This window comes from Lepidochelys kempii, chromosome 13 (assembly GCF_965140285.1).
Source record: "Lepidochelys kempii isolate rLepKem1 chromosome 13, rLepKem1.hap1, whole genome shotgun sequence".
Classification (NCBI taxonomy): Eukaryota; Metazoa; Chordata; order Testudines; family Cheloniidae; genus Lepidochelys; species Lepidochelys kempii.
This window is the reverse complement of record NC_136392.1, coordinates 27,129,566-27,151,265: the sequence shown is the minus strand read 5'-3', so window position 1 is coordinate 27,151,265 and position 21,700 is coordinate 27,129,566. Positions and strand designations below refer to the sequence as shown.

General features: G+C 43.0%; 1 protein-coding gene across 6 annotated transcripts in view; it reads left to right on the top strand.

Annotated features, from left to right (window-relative positions):
• Nucleotides 1-21,700, top strand: part of RALY (RALY heterogeneous nuclear ribonucleoprotein) — a 277,650-nt gene that overhangs the window by 137,874 nt on the left and 118,076 nt on the right. The window lies entirely within an intron of this gene.

Below are 21,700 nucleotides of genomic sequence, written 5' to 3'. Positions count from 1 at the left end.
CTGTGAAAAAATGCAAACATAGATATTGCAAGTAGACACATATATTGGAGTGTTTGACCAGGATTCTCTGTCTACCAAGGTAGTTTAGGATCAGCTGTTGGGTCCCGAGAGTTTCAACTGAACATTGATTATTCTTCAGATAATGCTGTTCATGGTTACTGATGCTATCAGCGATACTGAGGGTAAATATTTGCCCTGTCAAATAACATTCAGCAGCCAGCACATAAATATTAGAGGAATAAATGTCACTCCTACCTTACCCTTTCGCTGTGGAGATGCCAGGACAGATCCTCAGCTGGTGTAAATCAGCACTAGAGTCAATGGAGCTGCACTGGTTTGTGTGCCTGGGCCAGGTTAGATCAGCCCAAGGGTGGCTCTAAATTACCCTGGGCTGTAAGAGCCACAGCAGGAGCCAAGGGTCAGTGTAGCACAGCGTATTCTGGCCTCACCTTTTTCCTGCTCTGCCAGGAAAGTGCATGGCATCAGAGCCCCAACATCAGCTCCTTGCTGCCAGAGGTTGCCTAATGGTGACCATCCCCCCTTGGACTGTGAGCTCATCATGTCTCACTAGCTAAGCAAGGACTAGCCTAGTCAGTATTTGGGTGGGAGAACAATGAACGTGGAGAGCTGAAGGAACTGTGTTAATAATTCCATGGATGGCACTTTTTTAGTATTGGACCCACAGCATGGGGTGTGAGATGCCTCTGTAGTCCCTAGATCAATAGCGTGATAGCAGGCACTCTTGGTCAAGTGGGCCAATGCACTCTGTTAAGGACCCTTAATCCCTGGATTATGGGCACAATAGACCATAATCACACTGTGTATTTAAAAAAACCAAACCAACCATGCTGTACAATATAGGAAACTGCCTGCATGTGTATTCTAATGATGCTCACCAAGATCCTGAAAATACTGAGGCAAGGGGCCATGTAAACAGAGCAGTCCTGTGGTTTAGGAATGCAAGGAAAATATTTAATCCTTTGGCACAGGATTGCACAACCAGCTAAGTGCACTGGGGTTTTGGGGGGGAGGGGTTGCTTTTTTGTAGGGCTGTCAAGCAATTAAAAATATGAATCACAATTGTGCAATTAATCACGCTGTTAAACAATAATAGAATACCATTTAAATATTTTGAATGTTTTCTACATTTTCAAATATATTTATTTCAATTACAACATGGAATACAAAGTGTACAGTGCTCACTTTATATTTATTTTAATTACCAATATTTACATGGTAAAAAACAAAATAAATAATATTCACCTAACACAAGTACGTTAGTGCAATCTCTTTATCATGAAAGTTGAACTTACAAATGTAGAATTATGTACAAAAAATAACTGTATTCAAAAATAGACCAATATAAAACTTTAGAGCCTACAAGTCCACTCAGTCCTATTTCTTGTTCAGCCAATCGCTCAGACAAACCAATTTGTTTACATTTGCAGAAGATAATGCTGCCTGCTTCTTGTTTACAATGTTACCTGAAAGTGAGAACAGGCATTTGCATGGCACTGTTGTAGCCAGCATCACAAGATATTTACATGCCAAATGCTCTAAAGATTCATATGTCCCCCTTCATGCTTTAAGCACCATTCCAGAGGACATGCGTCAGTGCTGATGACGGGTTCTGCTCAATAACAATCCAAAGCAGTACGGACTGGCACACATTCATTTTCATCATCTGAGTCAGATGCCAAAAGCAAAAGGTTGATTTTCTTTTTTGGTCGTTCAGGTTCTGTAGTTTCCACATAGGAGTGTTCCTTTTTAAGACTTCTGAAAGCATTCTCCACGCCTCGCCCCTCTCGGATTTTGGAAAGCACTTCAGAATCTTAAACTTTGAGTTGAGTTCTATAGCTGCCTTTAGAAATCTCACATTGGTACCCTCTTTGCATTTTGTCATATCTGCAATGAAAGTCTTCTTAAATCAAAGAACATGTGCTGGGTCATTATCTGAGACTGCTGTAACACGTAATATATGGCAGAATGTGGGTAAAACAGAGCAGGAGACATAGAATTCTCCCCCAAGGAGTTCAATCACAAATTTAATTAACACATTATTTTTTTAATGAGTATCATCAGTATGGAAGCATGTCCTCTGGAATGGTGGCTGAAGCATGAAGGGGCATACGAATGTTTAGCATATCTGGCACATAAATACCTTGCAATGCCTGCTCTCACTTTCAAGTGACATTGTAAATAAGAAGTGGGCAGCATTAGCTCCCCTAAATATAAACACACTTGTTTGTCTTCGCGAAGAAGTAGGACTGAGTGGACTTGTAGGCTCTAAAGTTTTACATTGTTTTGGTTTTGAGTGACCACACTTGCAAATGGGAGAGCTTTTAATTTTCTATTTGTGTAAATGTGGAATGTTATATGTAACAAAAAAAATCTACATTTGCAAGTTGCACTTTCACGATAAAGAGATTGCACTTCAGTACTTATATGAGGTGAATTGAAAAATACTATTTCTTTTATCATGTTTACAGTGAAAATATTTGTAATTAAAAAATAATATAAAGTGATCACTGCACACTTTGTATTCTGTGTTGTAACTGAAATCAATATATTTGAAAATGTAGAAAAACATCCACAAATATTTAAAACATTCAACTGGTATTCTTTTAATGTTTAACAGTGTGATTAATCGCAATTCATTTTTTTTAATCACGATTAATTTTTTGAGCTAATTGCGTGAATTAACTGTGATTAATTGATAGTCCTATTTTTTTGCTTTCCTCTGAAGCTCCCAATTTGGGCCAATGTCAGATTACACAGACCAGCTTCTGATCTGGTGTTTCAATCCCTGTGTTCCAAACTCAATCTGCTCCAAAACAGTATCATGAAGATTAGTCCAATCCACACCCAAGAGAAATCAACCCACTGCAGAAAATGATTGACAGCCACAGGACCCAGTGAACTGGTTCCGTAGATTTTAAGAGCAGAAGGGACCACTAGATCGTCTAGTGACTTCCTGTATATTGCAGGCCATCAGGTTTCACTCAGTTACCCCGATATTGAGCCCAATAATTTGCGTTTTGACTAAAGTGTCCCTTCCAGAAAGGCATCCAGTCTAGATTTGTAGGCTTCAAAAGTTGGAGAATCCCCCACTTCCCTTGATAGTTTGTTCCAGTGGTCAGTCACCCTTACTGTTAACAATTTGTACTTTCTTTCTCATTTGAGTTTATCAGGCTTCAATTTCCAGCCACTTGTTCTTGTTCTTCCTTTCTCTACTAGATTAAAGAGCCCTTTAGGTCTTGGTATTTTCTCCCTGTGAAGATACTTATACATTGTAATCAAGTTGCCTCTCAATCTTCTTTTTGATGAGCTAAACAGCTCCTTATGTCTCTCCTTATAAGGCATTTTCTCTAGCCCGCAGATCATTTTTGTGGCTCTTTTCTGCACCATCTCCAATTTTTCACCCACCTTTTTAAAATGTGGACCCTAGAACCGGATGCAGTATACTACTAGTGTTATAGACAATGGTTTTGCTGGTAGCTAAAGATGGGCGAATACTTGTTCCAAGTGATTTGCTCAGGCCCTCCTTCTCTTTAATTATCCGCTCAGAGAAGATAAACAGAACCAGAGGCCAGATCTTGATCTCAGTTATCTGGATACAAATCCAGAATAACTCCACTGAGATTTAGATTAACATCTGTGTGAGAGAGACCAGAATTTGATCCCACTGGGCTTTGATGACCAACCATACTGTTGTTGTAATAATAATAATAATTAATAATAAATACTTCGTATTACATCATGCTCAAAGGCCCCAAAAGATCAGGGCCCCACTGTTCTAGGCACTGTAAATATAGATAGTAAGAGACGATCCCTGCCCTAAAACATTTACAATCTGAATTAAGGGAGGGAATTTTCAGAAGTGCTCAGCACTGGCCTAATTCTGCTCCCATTAAAGTCTGTGGTAAACTTCATTACCCTGTAGTATATAGGAGTTGGTTAGTATTAGCAGGAGTGTTGTAAGCAAGACACAAGAAGTCATTCTTCCACTCTACTTCACGCTAATACGGCCTCAACTGGAGTATTGTGTCCAGTTCTGGGTGCCACATTTCAGGAAAGATGTGGACAAATTGGAGAAAGTCCAGAGAAGAGCAACAAAAATGATTAAAGGTCTAGAAAACATGATGTATGAATAAGACTACATTTTAGTCATGGGTATTTTTAGTAAAAGTCATGAACAGGTCATTGGCAGCAAACAAAAATTCACAGCCCGTGACCTGGCCAGCCTCCCCAGCTGGGAGCTCAAGGGCCAGGCAGGATGGTCCCGCAGGCTGGATGTGGCCCACAGGCCGCAGTTTGACTACCTCTGGTCTACACAGTAGGTGACTGTGAGTGTATCACATGAGCTCTAGTTCAGGTATCTGTTCTCTGATTTTGCTGGTTTGTGTTGATCTTTGGTACCTCTCTCCTGTTCTTAGTCCTGACTCCCTGGTGCTTTCATGATGTTATTTCTTTTGCTCTGGTATCCTGGGGACATGCAGCATGCGGAGGGCTGGGAAGTTTGATTCACATAAACACACCAAAGTTCAGATGCTTAGAACATCTGGAGTGAAGAGCATTGGGTTGGAGATCTCATAACAGCCTCTCTGGGGAAATGTTTGGTGTCAGGGTGGGGATAGAGTCTTCCTCACAGTATTTTGGCACTTTCGCTTCTGATCCTGAACTGAGAAAATGAAGGGAAAAAATTAATGTTATCCAATTTTTTCTGAGCCCAGTAAAAGTTTTGGATCCCCTCCAGTTTGTGTGATGGCTGATGTGTGGGTCATTCCCTGCTTTATCTTAACTAGCTCACTTGGGTTCTCCTGGCTTTTAACATCTGAAGGGGAGGATGGATCCAAGAGAATGTCTACACTGCAGTCAGTTGTATGATTGCAGCACAAGTAGCCATACTCAAGCTAGCTTTGATCTAGCTCAAATAACACTAGCAAGAAAGCTGCAGCAGCTTGGACTAGCCACTCAAATATCTATAAAAAGAAAAGGAGTACTTGTGGCACCTTAGAGACTAACCAATTTATTTGAGCATGAGCTTTCGTGAGCTACAGAAAGCTCATGCTCAAATAAATTGGTTAGTCTCTAAGGTGCCACAAGTACTCCTTTTCTTTTTGCGAATACAGACTAACACGGCTGTTACTCTGAAACCTGTCAAATATCTATCTAAACAAGACCCAGGTGGGCTTGTACAGTTGCCAGTGCTGCCATGGCTTCACTGCTATTGTTATTCAAATTAGCTAGACCAAAGGTATCTCGGGCATGTCTACTTGTCCTGCCGTCCCACCTCTCATTGCAGTGTGGGCAGACCCCAAGCGAGCACAACTCTGGTGCCATAAACATGCATCCAACTTCCTTAGCTGCTTAAATCCATGTAGCTCTGTTGAAATCAGTGGAGCTACACTCAGCTGCAGCAGCTCAGGATCTGCCCCCTCGTAATAAATACATCACAATTTCAAAGCACTAGCAGGAGTGGTGCACCCTGGTTTCTTTTAAGCAAATCCTAAAGTGTGTGTGTGGGGGGGTATAATCTTCCCTTTTTTATCATCCTTCCTGGATTTTAGAATGCTTAGATATCTGAAGTTGTTAGCTCTGTGTTAAGAGTGTCTCATTAAATTTGAAATCTCTGCTCTCCAAAGCGCTGGTAATTAGTCACTTGATTGAAAGTCTAAATCTGAAGGCTTGGACATTGACTAAAACTTTGCTAACCTAAGGTGATATGTTTAGCATAGTTAAAGCTTGCTAATTTTTTGGTTAAGGTCCCTTGCCATACTATGAAAGTGGCATCACAGACTGCTGGAAACCTCTTGTGTTTCCACAACAGTGGTTAGAACGAATCTTTGGGATTTATTTTCACACTTGGGTTTTCTTATGTCTCAGAACTTCTAAAATTGTTGGTTAATAATGACTGCTTCTTTACTTAGCATACAGCAATTAGTGAGCAGCAAAAATATTGTCTTTAAACCTCCAGTAGCCTGTCATTCTAGTGCAACACAGTTTCTTATGTGTTGTTATTACAAATGCAGTACCAGATTGTCAGAAGTTGGCTTCTAGTTTTATACTTGCAATTTGCAGTTACAGTTTAACACTCGCAGTTATTTGTATCTGCCACTCAGGCTGCTTGGACGTTTACTTACCTGACTGCACCTGCAGATCATGCATCAGTACTTGTCTGTAGTTGTGTATTGTGTGTGTCCAAGTGACCAGAACTGTGGATGCAAAAGTGACTTTGACCAGCACAGATGAAACAGCTCTGGAGCTTTGGAATATGCCTTCCTGGGAGAGGGGCTTAGTCTATAAAAGGACTGTCCTCCATATTGGATTGTTTTCCAGCCAACCACAGCTCCCGGTGCAGAGAGGCAGCCAGGGACAGGTCATGATAATTTGAAAAGAACAAGGGAACAGGGAGAGCAGGACAGAGTGAGGAAAGGGATGGCAGCTGTGGGATAACACTAAGCTTGCCCCCTCTCAGAAGATGGAGGAAGCTGGGGGGACAAAAGAGAAAAGGAAAGCTCTCTGCAGCACCGGACATTATGTGCCACCTCAGCATGAGGGTGTCAGCCCTAGTGTCTTGGTTAAATACTGGTTCATATTTAATTCTGCTGATGCAAAACCCCAAGTACCCTCTCATCTCATCTGGATACAATATTCTTATTCACTCCCCCTTCTGCCTCCTCCCAGCACTAGTGTGATGCTGTTGCAAAGCTGGCCACAATTCCACAGTTCAGACACAGGTGAAGTGATCTCTGTTTACACTGTAGATCGTTCTGCAGACATTCATCCCACTGCCCTCCTTTCCCATGGACCCCCTCCCCCCGCCCCCACTTCCCACTCTTTCCTGAGATTTGCTCTGCAAATACTCTTTTGCTTAGCCATCCAGCACTGATTTCTTCTCTCCTCTTCACTGTCTGCTTTTGTGCCTGGTCATTTGTCATGTGGGTTGTATCAGACAGAGCGAAATTGTGAGCTGTTTGGAACTCAGAGTTTGTCTTCTAGTGTTTTTGCAAAGGAACATCTGTGTAAATAAACATACAAATGTAGTTTCTCCCATCAATTTATGACAGAGGTGTGACATGTCGATTGTGTGGTTAACCCTATATTCATAAATAGGAGGATAGAAAACGGGTTCCTTTGTATTGCTGTGTCATAGTCACTTGCAAATTTCTGATAACTTTGCATGGGGTTTCAATATCCCCTTTCAGCACCAAATTACAGGACTGTACTTTTACACACTGGACGGTTTAGGCATATTTCAATTGCCAAAAGATTATCCTTGATAGCTGCTTCCTCAGCTCCATCCATGTCATCTCACTGTAGAATCATAGAATATCAGGGTTGGAAGGGACCTCAGGAGGTCATCTAGTCCAACCCCCTGCTCAAAGCAGGACCAATCCCCAATTAAATCATCCCAGCCAGGGCTTTGTCAAGCCTGACCTTAAAAACTTCTAAGGAAGGAGATTCTACCACCTCCCTAGGTAACGCATTCCAGTGTTTCACCACCCTCCTAGTGAAAAAGTTTTTCCTAATATCCAACCTAAACCTCCCCCACTGCAACTTGAGACCATTACTCCTTGTCCTGTCCTCTTCTACCACTGAGAATAGTCTAGAACCATCCTCTCTGGAACCACCTCTCAGGTAGTTAAAGCAGCTATCAAATCAAATCCCCCCTCATTCTTCTCTTCTGCAGACTAAACAATCCCAGTTCCCTCAGTCTCTCCTCATAAATCATGTGTTCCAGACCCCTAATCATTTTTGTTGCCCTTCACTGGACTCTCTCCAATTTATCCACATCCTTCTTGTAGTGTGGGGCCCAAAACTGGACACAGTACTCCAGATGAGGCCTCACCAATGTCGAATAGAGGGGGATGATCACGTCCCTCGATCTGCTCGCTATGCCCCTACTTATACATCCCAAAATGCCACTGGCCTTCTTGGCAACAAGGGCACACTGCTGACTCATATCCAGCTTCTCGTCCACTGTCACCCCTAGGTCCTTTTCCGCAGAACTGCTGCCTAGCCATTCGGTCCCTAGTCTGTAGCTGTGCATTGGGTTCTTGCGTCCTAAGTGCACGACCCTGCACTTATCCTTATTGAACCTCATCAGATTTCTTTTGGCCCAATCCTCCAATTTGTCTAGGTCCCTCTGTATCCTATCCCTGCCCTCCAGCGTATCTACCACTCCTCCCAGTTTAGTATCATCCGCAAATTTGCTGAGAGTGCAATCCACACCATCCTCCAGATCATTTATGAAGATATTGAACAAAACCGGCCCCAGGACCGACCCCTGGGGCACTCCACTTGACACCGGCTTCCAACTAGACATGGAGCCATTGATCACTACCCATTGAGCCCGACAATCTAGCCAACTTTCTACCCACCTTATAGTGTATTCATCCAGCCCATACTTCTTTAACTTGCTGACAAGAATACTGTGGGAGACCATGTCAAAAGCTTTGCTAAAGTCAAGAAACAATACATCCACTGCTTTCCCTTCATCCACAGAACCAGTAATCTCATCATAGAAGGCGATTAGATTAGTCAGGCATGACCTTCCCTTGGTGAATCCATGCTGGCTGTTCCTGATCACTTTCCTCTCATGTAAGTGTTTCAGGATTGATTCTTTGAGGACCTGCTCCATGATTTTTCTGGGGACTGAGGTGAGGCTGACTGGTCTGTAGTTCCCAGGATCCTCCTTCTTCCCTTTTTTAAAGATTGGCACTACATTAGCCTTTTTCCAGTCATCTGGGACTTCCCCAGTTCGCCACGAGTTTTCAAAGATAATGGCCAATGGCTCTGCAATCACAGCCACCAATTCCTTTAGCACTCTCGGATGCAACTCGTCCGGCCCCATGGACTTGTGCATGTCCAGCTTTTCTAAATAGTTCCTAACCACCTCTTTCTCCACAGAGGGCTGGCGGCCATCTACTCCCCATGTTGTGATGCCCAGCGCAGCAGTCTGGGAGCTGTCCTTCTCTACTACTACTGTCCTTGTGGACAAGTATTGCTTTGTCTAATTAACAGATGGTAAATATAATAAGAACATAAGAACAGCCATACTGGGTCAGACCAAAGGTCCATCTAGCCCAGTATCCTGTCTTCTGACAGTGGCCAATGCCAGGTGCCCCAGAGGGAATGAACAGAACAGGTAATCATCAAGCAATCCCTGTCACGCATTGCCAGCTTCTGGCAAACAGAGGCTAGGGACACCATCCCTGCCCATCCTAGCCAATAGCCATTGATGGACCTATCCTCCATGAATTTATCTAGTTCTTTTTTGATCCCTTTTATAGTCTTGGCCTTCACAACATCCTCTGGCAAGGAGTTCTACAGGTTGACTGTGCGTTGTGTGAAGAAATACTTCCTTTTGTTTGTTTTTAAACCTGTTTCATATTAATTTCATTTGGTGACCCCTAGTTCTTGTGTTATGAGAAGGAGTAAATAACACTTTCTTATTTACTTTGTCCACACCAGTCATGATTTTATAGACCTTTATCATATTCCCCATAGTCATCTCTTTTCCAAGCTGAGAAGTCCCAGTCTTCTTCATCTCTCCTCATATGGCAGCTGTTCCGTATCCCTAATCATTTTTGTTGCAGAAATGATTTTTCCCTCAATACATTTGTCATACCCTGGTCAGATCTCCTTCACTGGGGTATACAGAAAGTGGAGCTGGGCAAGAACACCCAAGAAGAACCATTCCAAGCTGGATGGAAGAAGAACACCTATTTGCATGTGGGGGCTGTATATAAAATTGCATCTGGACACAACTAGCATTTTCTGATTAGCTTTCACCGATGTCACGTGTGGAGCGGAGTAGGAACTAGATCTCACCTCCTGACATTTTTTTGAAATTTTGGAAATTTCTCTGATTCCAATCTGGGATGAAAAGTTGAAATCTTGAAAAATTTTGCAAACCGATCATCAAAAGTAAATGTTAACGTCATTGTAAACATTTTGTTTTGATTTTGACCTTTTTTCATTTTTAAAAAATGCTATAAATTAACTTAAATTTCTAACTGAAAATCTTTTGAGCCATACCCCAAACTTTTCATTGTGAAAATGTAAAAATGGGACATTTTGACAATTTTGAAAGGTTTTAATTTTTTTTCTCAAAAATGTTTCAGAATGCGAAATTGGACACCCTTTCCCATGAAGTTTTGGGTTTGATGAAAACATTTCATCAAAAATTTCCTGATCACTCAACATACTAGGGACAGAAGAAGATCCTCCACCTGAACTTCCACCTAATTTAAACCAAACCACTTTTCATGATTCTGAAATATTTAGGCAAGTCTCCCCCTGCCCTCCTAATACTCAATGCTCTAGGAATTATTTTAGGAAAGTTCTTTGACCTGTGTTATACACTAGATGATCACAATGGTCCCACCTGGCCTTGGAATCTATGAATCCCCTTCCCACTTCTGTTTCTGTGCTTGGGTTGAATGTGGAAGTTCCAAAACTCTCCAAGAGATGCTATCTTTTCATGATTTTTGGGGCCAGAAGTAGACATTTACAAGAATGCCTGTTCTTATGAGATTTCCAGCCCACAAAGTTCATAGAGTTAAGATAGACTTTGGATGTGCATCTGAACAGTTCTCCAAAGGAAACTCCAGATCCCACTGTGTTGAGGTTCACCCATTCCTGGATTATAGTCATGCCCCTAGTCGGCAACAGGAAAGGGCTTTGCAACCAAGAAGGAACATGTTCTATCTGAACCTGCAGCTGAAAGGTCCCTCTTTTCCAGTGCTCCATGCTAGACCTGATAAACAATTTGCAAGTCACTAGGTTTTCATTTAGAAATAGCTTCTTTTTTCCCCAAAAACATTTCTTGCAAAAAATTGTCAACATCAAAACTTCATTTCTTGCAAAATACACCTGGCTTGAAAAAATATATGTAAATGTTTGTTGATAATGTGATCCGCATAGGTATCAACGTTTTTCATTTACCAAAAACCTGGATATTTGATACCAGAAAACTTTCTCTATCATGTTTGAGGATCTTTTCCAGAACAATTATGGACACATGTTTTTTAAATTCATGAGTTTTTAAAGTTGAAAAATGGGTCTGTTTCAAAACTTTCAAAACGAAATTTCTGCATTACAATGTTTTTCACTAAACTGGTTTTTCATGTTAGGACCGGCTTGGATTGGGAGGGACCCTGAATGAATACTTGCGAGTCTGACTGGCCATAGCTTCCCCTGCAGACTTCGGTCTGTTTTGTGATGAGAGAAGCTTTCCAGTAAATTGGAATTAAACTCTCTCTGGGCATATCTACACTGCATCTGGTACGAGTCTGCATCTGGGTTGACAAGCTTGCGCTAACTTGCTAAAATTAGCAGTGTAGATGTTGCAGCTCAAAGCACTGTCTACATAGTTATTTCTAGAGCACTAGCATGAGCCCCGCTAACACAAGTCTGTGGTCCCAGGCTGGGATGCTTGCTCCCAGAGCCATCTGAGGCATTCCCTAAAAGACTTGCAGGTGTGGCGTCCCTTGGTGTTTGAACCCCCAAATCAGCTAGCCCTGGCGACTCTCCTGGGGCTGTCACCTAATCTTACATGTACATTCCATTTTGTGTCAGCAATAAACCAGTCAAGATGGTGCAATTTCAGGGCAATTTTTGCTTTTCTGGAGAGGTTAAAGTCACTCACTCTCCAGCTTTCTGCTTCCTACAACCACTCAAAGCAGGCTGTAATCCTCCCCTGAGCCCCAATGCTATGATACCATGCTAGGTTTTACTGCTTAAAGCAGCTCTGTCTCAAGCTTGATTTTGCAAGGGTGTGTTTGTTGTTCGAGGCTCTCTGTACGTGTCTCATAATCCCCTCCATTAGGGGACTTCCTACGTCTGAAGCATTCCAGCACCTCTGCTGACAGTCCCTGCCCTACTTTGTAGAGCTAATGGGATCCTCAGACACATCTGGGGTTTTTCCCTGTAGTTTAATTAATTGTCCAAAGCTGCCCCCCTTTGCGTGACCATTTAGTCCTGGTAGAGGTAGCAGTTAAGATATCCCACAGTTTAATGTAATTTCTCTTGAGGATTTAAATCGGATAATGCTAAAGCTTAATCCAACCCCCTCTAAATCTCTGTCCTTGGCCATGGTCACTTGTCAAAGGTTGTTTCCAGTGTCTTGGTCTACTCTTCCCCTCTCCTCGTTTAATCTCTCTCGACTTCTGGTACATAGTTGACATTTGCTCCCAAGCAGCAGATGGCCAAGACTATACTAATTACAAACATGTCCATTTTCTGATCGCTCCTGTTTTAAACTGTGAGCCTGATTCTCTGCCATCTTGCTCTTTGCAGGTCTGAATCTCTAGCACCCTGCACCCTGTGCAGTCACATAAAGCAGCGCAATTTCCCAAATCGGGATGGTGTAAGTGATTTCATAGAGTGCAGGACGGTGCAGAAGCAGACCCATTATATCATGACTTTAAAAAAATCTTCAAAAATGCCTTATAAGGGCTTCTCTGCTCCCTTGTTGATATCTATATGTAACCCTTCTGCCAGGTGGAGCCGGCAGCAACCAGGGCTGGGTTCAATATCTACAGTACAACACAGAATTGGCTCGAGCCCCCACCCAGTAACCTGGGAAAATTACACACCACCCCTGGGCACCTCTGAGAGGCCGTACTTCCCCACTCACAAGCACAGAGTCTGAGTGTAGAAAAGAAACTTTTAATGAAAGGAGGGAAGTCACCTGAAATTAATTAGGGAAAATGCCATAAGCCAGATTCATAAACATTAAACTGTGAGCAGGACGCCCACCCCAGAGTGCATGGGGTGGTGCCTTCCACCTCATGTTCTTGAGTTCTACAACCCGCCAGCCACAGCTCCTCTCCATCGGCCGCCCTGCCAGCCACAGTTCCTCTCTGCGGGCTGCCCCACCAGCTGCTGCTCCTCACCACCTGGCCATCCCTCCAGTCACTGTCCCTCACCACCTGGCTGCCCCGCCACCCACTGCCAACCGCTTTCACCAGCTGACTGTCAGTTACCTTCTGCTGCCACCTGCTCTCCCCTGTGACCTCTGCACATCAGTCTCTTCGTGATTTTTAGCTCTCAGCAGACTGGGCAGAAACACTGCCCCTCCATAAGTGATTTCAGCTCTTATTGAGTACTTGAAATAACAAAAGGCTCCTAATGAAGCCTATTGAGGTCTATCATTGAACAGTGGGAAAAAACAGGTTAAACCAGGCCAGAGACCCTGAGGGAGAGGCCACACCAGCTGGCTGGGACACCTGTCCCCACCCCTCTGACTTTCACAGGGGTCTGGCATTCGAGCCCCTGGCTTAGTGAGTTCCTTTCAGTTGAGGGTGACCCTGCACAGTTCTGCTCTCCTTTAGTCGTACAATGAAGGTAACATTGATAACATTTCACTCCCCTGCATTCGGTACTAAAGGGATTTGTAACCCAACACCAGCCAAAACTTATCACTTGGAGCTACACGGCTCCTGTCTGCTAGATCCCTACACAGAGTAGGTGTGTTCATGTAAATACAGTTTGCTCCTGAAGTCTCTCCCCCCTCTGTCATAGGAGAGTTCATTTAGACCCTGCTCGCATATAAAAGCCATTTCACTTAGTCTCCCCCTTGTCTGGGTCCTTATCACCATAGTATATGAGTGCCACACAATCACTAAAGGATTTGAACCTCTCAACAGCACTGTGGGGTATGGAAATATTTGCCCCAATTTATACATGGGGAATTAAGGCCTGGAGTAAAGTAAGTGACTTGTCCAGGGTCCTGCAAGACATGTGTGGCTAAATCAGCTCGTGCACTCCACACCAATGTCTTAGCCACTAATCCACCCTTCCTACTGCTTGCTACGTGACTATCCCCTGTGAAACTAACACAGGAACAAGTGAAACATGGAGTCTGATTTCATTTACTCTAGGGCCCCTTTGCACCACTCTGGCAGCATTAGGAGCCTCTGAGTGGGGATAAATTTGCAAGGAGACTTAGGGTAAATGAAGACTCAGGGTCCAGGTGAGTTCAAATGAACAAAGTAAACTGAAACATGGAGGAAAATGAATCTGTACATTAGCTTCTTTCAGTTTTAGTGAATACAGTTGTTACTTGTAGCAAAACTGTGTGCAAAGCATTCATTGGTGTATGCAGTGTTATAGTCCTGTCAGTCCCAAAACATTAGAGAGACAAGGTGAGTGAGGCAATATCTTTTGCTGGACCAACTTCTGTTGATGAGAGCAAGAGAAGCTTTCCAGCTACACAAAGCTAGAAGAAGAGCTCTGTGTAGTTCGAAAGCTTGTCTCTCTCACTAACAGAAGTTGGTCCAAATAAAGATATTACCTCCCCCACCTTGTCTCTGCAAAGCATTCAGGCAGAAATACTATTTTCAAATTGACAGTGTTTCTTTGCATTTAATATTCACATTAAAAATGAAAATATCTTCCAGATAGGTAGGTTGAAACATGTGGCAAGAACTTGCAGCATTTACAGAAGCAGAGGCAGTAGTAATTTCCAACATAGGATAGGATAGAATCATAGAATCTCAGGGTTGGAAGGGACCTCAGGAGGTCATCTAGTCTAACCCCCTGCTCAAAGCAGGACCGATCCCCAATTAAATCATCCCAGCCAGGGCTTTATCAAGCCTGACCTTAAAAACTTCTAGGGAAGGAGATTCCACCACCTCCCTAGGTAATGCATTCCAGTGCTTCACCACCCTCCTAGTGAAAAAGTTTTTCCTAATATCCAACCTAAATCTCCCCCACTGCAACTTGAGACAATTACTCCTTGTTCTGTCATCTGCTACCACTGAGAACAATCTAGAGCCATCCTCTTTGGAACCCCCTTTCAGATAGTTGAAAGCAGCTATCAAATCCCCCCTCATTCACATGAGGATGCACATGTCTATGCCTTGGGGAGAGTTAAACATTCACCACCACAAGGGGCTGTATAGTAGAAGGTAGGCTTGTGTGTATCTCAGAGAGAGGTGCAATTTTCAGAGGCACTCAGCACTGGCCTAACTCCCACTGAAGTCAATTTCCACTGACATGAATGGGAACAGAGCTGAGCCAGTGCTCTGAAAATGCCACCCTCTGTGATTCGTTGCAGAACATATATGTGCTGTGATGTACTGATCAGCTAGATGGCAGTCTGTCTTTGGGAAGCTTTTTCAGGAACTACTGAGCTTGTTTGCTTCATCTTGCAATCACATATCAGTCCCTATCAGCTGATATGAGCCTTGGTTTCCATCTGGCACGAGGTCCATCCTGGCTGTCAGCCAGGCCCTGCTTATTTTTCTCCATGTAAATAACACCATCAGTGATGGCACATGTGTCTTGCCCCACCACCTTTGTGCAGGTGAGGTGCAGATTGATTTCCCCACTTCAGCTGCAGTTTTGGAGACATGTTCTAAATTACAGCTTGTTTAGGCTGGTCCTTAGTGTAGGAAGAGCAGGAAATGTCCTAAAAGTGAATTCAGAAAAGACTAAACTCCACTGAACTTTACTTCATCGCCTGGTTGATCAACACTTCCAGGTCACATTTAAAGCCAGACTGCCTGGATGGCTAAAAACGTTCTGCTTGGCCAGCTCTGCAGATCAACTGAATGTTAAATAGTCATTTTGTTCATTAGAAGCATATAGCAGGAATGAAGTCAGTGGTGTCTGCCCAAGATGACAAGGTGTTGATTTGTGTGTATTTTGCTGGTTGACTAAGATAATTCCTTTTTCTCATCCTGTCCGCTGGGCAAATTCAGCACCTTCAAATTGTGCAGAAACTCCCCATATTTTCTAATTATATCTATACATGTGTGACGGGTTCCTCCCAGGGTACCACTTGGAACTAGGGTACCACTGAGACCGCCTGACCCACCAGCCTGGGCTCCCTTTCACCCTGTGGTGCTGTGATAAGTTGCCAAGCTCTCCAAGCTTGCTCTTTCACCAGCATACACACAGATAGGGACACACCCAGCTGCAGCTTCACATAGATGCTGAGATCAGCTGTGCATGGGAAGGCTCAGCTAAGGCACCTCCCAGTTGCTAAGGCACTCCTTCTGGAGTGTAAACCCAAAGTTATACTGTCTTGTGTTGCACAGGCAACTGTACAGTGTAAGCTCATAAAATTTGCCCCCTCCCTCAATGTGGAGAGAGAGATATGCAACAGCTTTCTGCCCCAAGTTATAATTTCCACACACACTGGTTTTAGACAAAAACCAAAACAAGTTTATTAACTATAAAAGATAGATTTTAAGCGATTATAAGTGATAGCAAACAGATCAAAGCAGATTATTTTAGTAAATAAACAAAACCGCAAACTGAGTTTAACACACTAGATAGGTAGGATATGAATTAGCAAAGTCTCACCGGTGAGTGATAAACGGGCTGGCAGATTCTTAAGGCACAAGTTGCCTTGACTTTATACAGGCTAAAAATCCCTCTAACCTGGGACCATCACTTCCCACAGTTCAGTCCTTGCCCCTCAGGTGTTCCAGGTGTGTTGTTGCAGGGAGAGTGAGGTCCCATCATCATGTCATTCTCCCCCTTTTATATCTTCTTCCCACTTACTGAAAAGCTCTTTTGCTGTGACCTGGGTCAAACAGTTCCCATTGTGTAGTGCTACCTCCAAGAGGTTTCTATTGCACACAGTTCCTGGGGTATCCTTGTGCTTGTGTGCATTTCCTCCATAAGCCATTAACATTGTTTGGCCTTTTTACTGTTGTACCTAAAAGGCTGCTTGTGGGTGTTTTCAACCTCACAACATGTTTCCGTAACACACACATAGCTGAACTTCATAACTTCACATACGATGGTAACACATACAATACCATGAGATATTACTGTCTAGCAGATCAAGACTTTTAGACTGATACCTCACAAGGCCTACTTTGTACAAAACATATCCTAATTACATGACAGTGGTGAATATTGGGGTGCCAGGGTGTCACAACATGATCAACATCTTTCTCTCATGCTTTGCTTAGCTCCCAGTGAAGTTTCCAATGGATTTTAAAATAGTGATTACTCACTAAGATCTAGCTCTCTGCAGGGCCGCTCCTCTTACCTGCTGTCCAAGCATGAAAGCTCTGCTGGAGTGCATGGATCTTTCTGGGCATCTGTGGAGTCAGTCGAAAATCTTCAGTCACAGTCACATTTCTCCTTTGATGCAACACAGCTGTTTTGAATTTTCTTTTTAGCAGAAAATATGAGACAATATGATTCCTCCTTAGATTTCAGGTCTAGATTTAGGAGCGGGGAGGGGACGGGAAATTAAGTCTGTCTCTTTTGAACATAACACCAATAGTGTACAGCACTTTTGAAGTAGGGCATTAGATAAATAGGGTGCACCTGCTGAATGTCACGAGAATCTAATCTGAATTCCTTCTTGGGCTCCACATTTAGGGAGCGATCCTTCAAAGTGCTGAGCACTCTGGACCCAATGCCGCAAAACATGTAAGCACATGGGCAGTCCCATTGCAGCCAAGCAGACTGCTCCTGTGATTAGAATTAAGCACCTGATTATATGTTTTGCTGGACTGGGGACAGAGTACTCAGCACTTTGCAGGGCTGAGCCCTTAAATCTTGGAGCTGAACAAATGTTTCACAGAGGAGTTTATTCACCCAGTGCTGCTTCTTTATCTGCTCACCGAGTATCCACTAACAGGTTGCAGTTTCCTGAGATTCATTCATTATTCACATATATTTGGTAAATGTCTATTCAAAATGTTCACTCTTTGGACTAATCATGAATATTCAAAGTGAGTGCTGTGTTGTTTACTAGGTCAGTCACATGGTATTGCTGCAGTTCGCTGATTGGTTAAGGGAATACTCACTTGTAGTGGAAATGCTCTTCCTGATTTCAAATTTGGTTTCCATGAACACTGGTGCATGTGACTTTGAAATTCATTTTCAGCAAACATCTTTGCCAGTAAAAATCTCTCAACTGCCTGTGGAAAGCAAAAAGGGAAGTGAGCCTGAAATTCCTTTTAAAATTCAAGCACACGGTCACAGAAAATGTTTTGCTTTGTTCACCCCGCTTCCTCCTTAACTCACCCTAGAATGGTTTCAGAGTAACAGCCGTGTTAGTCTGTATTCACAAAAAGAATAGGAGTACTTGTGGCACCTTAGAGACTAACCAATTTATTTGAGCATGAGCTTTCGTGAGCTACAGCTCACTTCATCGGATGCATACTGTAGAAACTGCAGAAGACATTATATACACAGAGACCATGAAACAATACCTCCTCCCACCCCACTCTCCTGCTGGTAATAGCTTATCTAAAGTGATCACTCTCCTTACAATGTGTATGATAATCAAGTTGGGCCATTTCCAGCACAAATCCAGGTTTTCTCACCCTCCGCCCCCCCCCCCCCCACACACACACACACAAACTCACTCTCCTGCTGGTAATAGCCCATCCAAAGTGACCACTCTCTTTACAATGTGTATGATAATCAAGGTGGGCCATTTCCAGCACAAATCCAGGTTTTCTCACCCCCCCCCCCAAAACACACACAAACACACTCTCTTGCTGATAATAGCTCATCCAAACTGACCACTCTCCTTACAATGTGTATGATAATCAAGGTGGGCCATTTCCAGCATAAATCCAAGTTTAACCAGAACGTCTGGGGGGGGGGGGTAGGAAAAAACAAGGGGAAATAGGCTACCTTGCATAATGACTTAGCCACTCCCAGTCTCTATTTAAGCCTAAATTAATAATATCCAATTTGCAAATGAATTCCAATTCAGCAGTTTCTCGCTGGAGTCTGGATTTGAAGTTTTTTTGTTGTAAGATAGCGACCTTCATGTCTGTAATTGTGTGACCAGAGAGATTGAAGTGTTCTCCGACTGGTTTATGAATGTTATAATTCTTGACATCTGTTTTGTGTCCATTTATTCTTTTACGTAGAGACTGTCCAGTTTGACCAACATACATGGCAGAGGGGCATTGCTGGCACATGATGGCATAGATCACATTGGTGGATATGCAGGTGAACGAGCCTCTGATAGTGTGGCTGATGTTATTAGGCCCTGTGATGGTGTCCCCTGAATAGATATGTGGGCACAGTTGGCAACGGGCTTTGTTGCAAGGATAGGTTCCTGGGTTAGTGGTTCTGTTGTGTGGTATGTGGTTGTTGGTGAGTATTTGCTTCAGGTTGGGGGGCTGTCTGTAGGCAAGGACTGGCCTGTCTCCCAAGATTTGTGAGAGTGTTGGGTGATCCTTCAGGATAGGTTGTAGATCCTTAATAATGCGCTGGAGAGGTTTTAGTTGGGGGCTGAAGGTGATGGCTAGTGGCGTTCTGTTATTTTCTTTGTTGGGCCTGTCCTGTAGTAGGTGACTTCTGGGAACTCCTCTGGCTCTATCAATCTGTGAGTTTGTGTGTGTGGGGGGGTGGAGGGTGAGAAAACCTGGATTTGTGCTGGAAATGGCCCAACTTGATTATCATACACATTGTAAGGAGAGTGATCACTTTAGATAAGCTATTACCAGCAGGAGAGTGGGGTGGGAGGAGGTATTGTTTCATGGTCTCTGTGTATATAATGTCTTCTGCAGTTTCCACAGTATGCATCCGATGAAGTGAGCTGTAGCTCACGAAAGCTTATGCTCAAATAAATTGGTTAGTCTCTAAGTGCCACAAGTACTCCTTTTCTTTTTGCACCCTAGAATGTCTGATTTCAAAAATCACAACTGGGATATTGCTGCAATAGCTAGGCACAGCATATCAACGAAAGGGTTTCAGCTTGCATCCGGCCCAGGTCAACAGGATCTGGATCTCATTGCCATCTGACGGATGTTCAGTGACCTATGTCAAATGAATTGCATAGCTAATATTGGGTTGTGCGTATGTGAGTAATTAAGTTACTTAATATACTTCATTTCTTTCTTTGATGGGATTAGCACCTTTAGTAGATAAAGGAGATGCAGACTACCTTCATTTTAGTAAAAACCATTGTGGAATCATTTTCAAAGCTCCACGTACCAGTAAAATGAGATTATTGCCCTTTGCATTTTGTGTGTGCCACAGTCCTGTAAGAGGGCATGCAAAGCCGGGTAATTGTACTTCCATATGGATAGCTATGCATGCAGTTAGCAAAGGTGCAGGCACAAACATCTGTTTGTGTAACCCACACACTTCCTGCATGTGGTGTTCTCTCCCATCTAGTGGCACCGAGACCACTTAGAGAGAGAGAGAGATTAATGAGTATGCTCTACAGCCTAGCTAACAGCCCTACGGTTTTTGGCTCAGGTAGTCAAGGCTCATGCATTTAGCTCCCAAGGTCCCAGGTCTGATCCCACGCAACGATGACCGGAGTCTGTTGGTGTTACATTTGCATGGACAGATAACTATTATTTATTATTGTTTTTATTGCTATAGCACTAGAAAGTGCTGGGCACTGTACAAGATAGTCTCAAACCAGCATAATTTTTCCAAACTAACCTGTGAGAATTCTTTGACCATGTCAGTAGAGGAGTGGATAAAGGAGATCTCACTGACATAGTTTATTTAGATTTTCCAAAGGCCCTCAACAAGGTCCCTCACAAAAAGTGACTAAAGAAGCTAAGCAGTCATGAGTGAGAGGCAAAGTGTCGTCACAGATCAAAAACTGGCTAAGAGACAGAAAACCAAGAGTAGAATTAAACAGTCAATTTTCATCATGGCAACAGGTTAACAGCAGGTTCCTTAAAGTTCTGTAGTAGATTCAGTGTTGTTCGATAGGCCCAGTGTTGTTCAGTGTATTTATTAATGGTCTGGAACGGGGATTGAGCAGTGATGTAGCAAACTTTGCAAATGAAACAAACTTAGTTAGTTTAATCATGACCAGAGAGGAAAGTGAGGAATGTCACAGAGACCTAACCAAGCTAGGTGAAAGGGTAACAGGATGGCAAATGGAGTTCAATGTCAACAAATGCAAATAATGCACATCGGAGGGGAAAATGTAAACTGTTTGTACACCTGACAGGGTTCTAAATTATCCATGTCAATTTAGGAAAGGTACCTTGGCTTCACAGTAGACAGTTCAATTGAGACCTTTGTTCAGTGTGCACCTGTGGTCAAAATAGCAAACAAAATGTTAGGATGTATAAGGAATAGGATAACTGGTGGAAGTTTGGAGAAGAGTGGCGAGAATGATCAAGGGCCTGGAAAAACTCTCCTGTGAAGAAAAATTTTAAAAACTGGGACTGTTTACATTAGAAAGTAGACAAATAAGTGGGGACATAAAAATGTATATTAAATAATGAATGGTTTAGAGAAGGGTGATCAGGAACTTCTGTTCTCCCTGTCTCCTAACTCAAGAACAAGGGGATGTTCACAGAAATGAAAAGTTGTCAAATTCAGAACCACTAAAAACAATACTCTTTCACACCACACATAATAGATATGTGGAACTCACTGCCACATGATATCACGAGACAGAAATTTAGCATGATTCAAAAAGGGGTTGGGTGTTCATGTGGATAACAAGAACATCCAGCAATGTCAGTTATTGCTATAAAAAACAGGAAGAGGTTTCGGGCCTTATACCAATCTCTAGGGATTAGGAGGAGACCTATGTGGGGAGCAGCTTACCCCACATCTGCTACTGCCAGGATTCTTGCATCACCTTCTGAAGCATCTGATGCTGGCCATTGTCAGAGATAGATGCTGGTTTAGGTGGGTCTAATCCAGAGGGACGTTGCCTATGTTTTGCAGTTGCATCCTGTTAGTCCACATTTTGCAATGCTCACCTATTTCATAG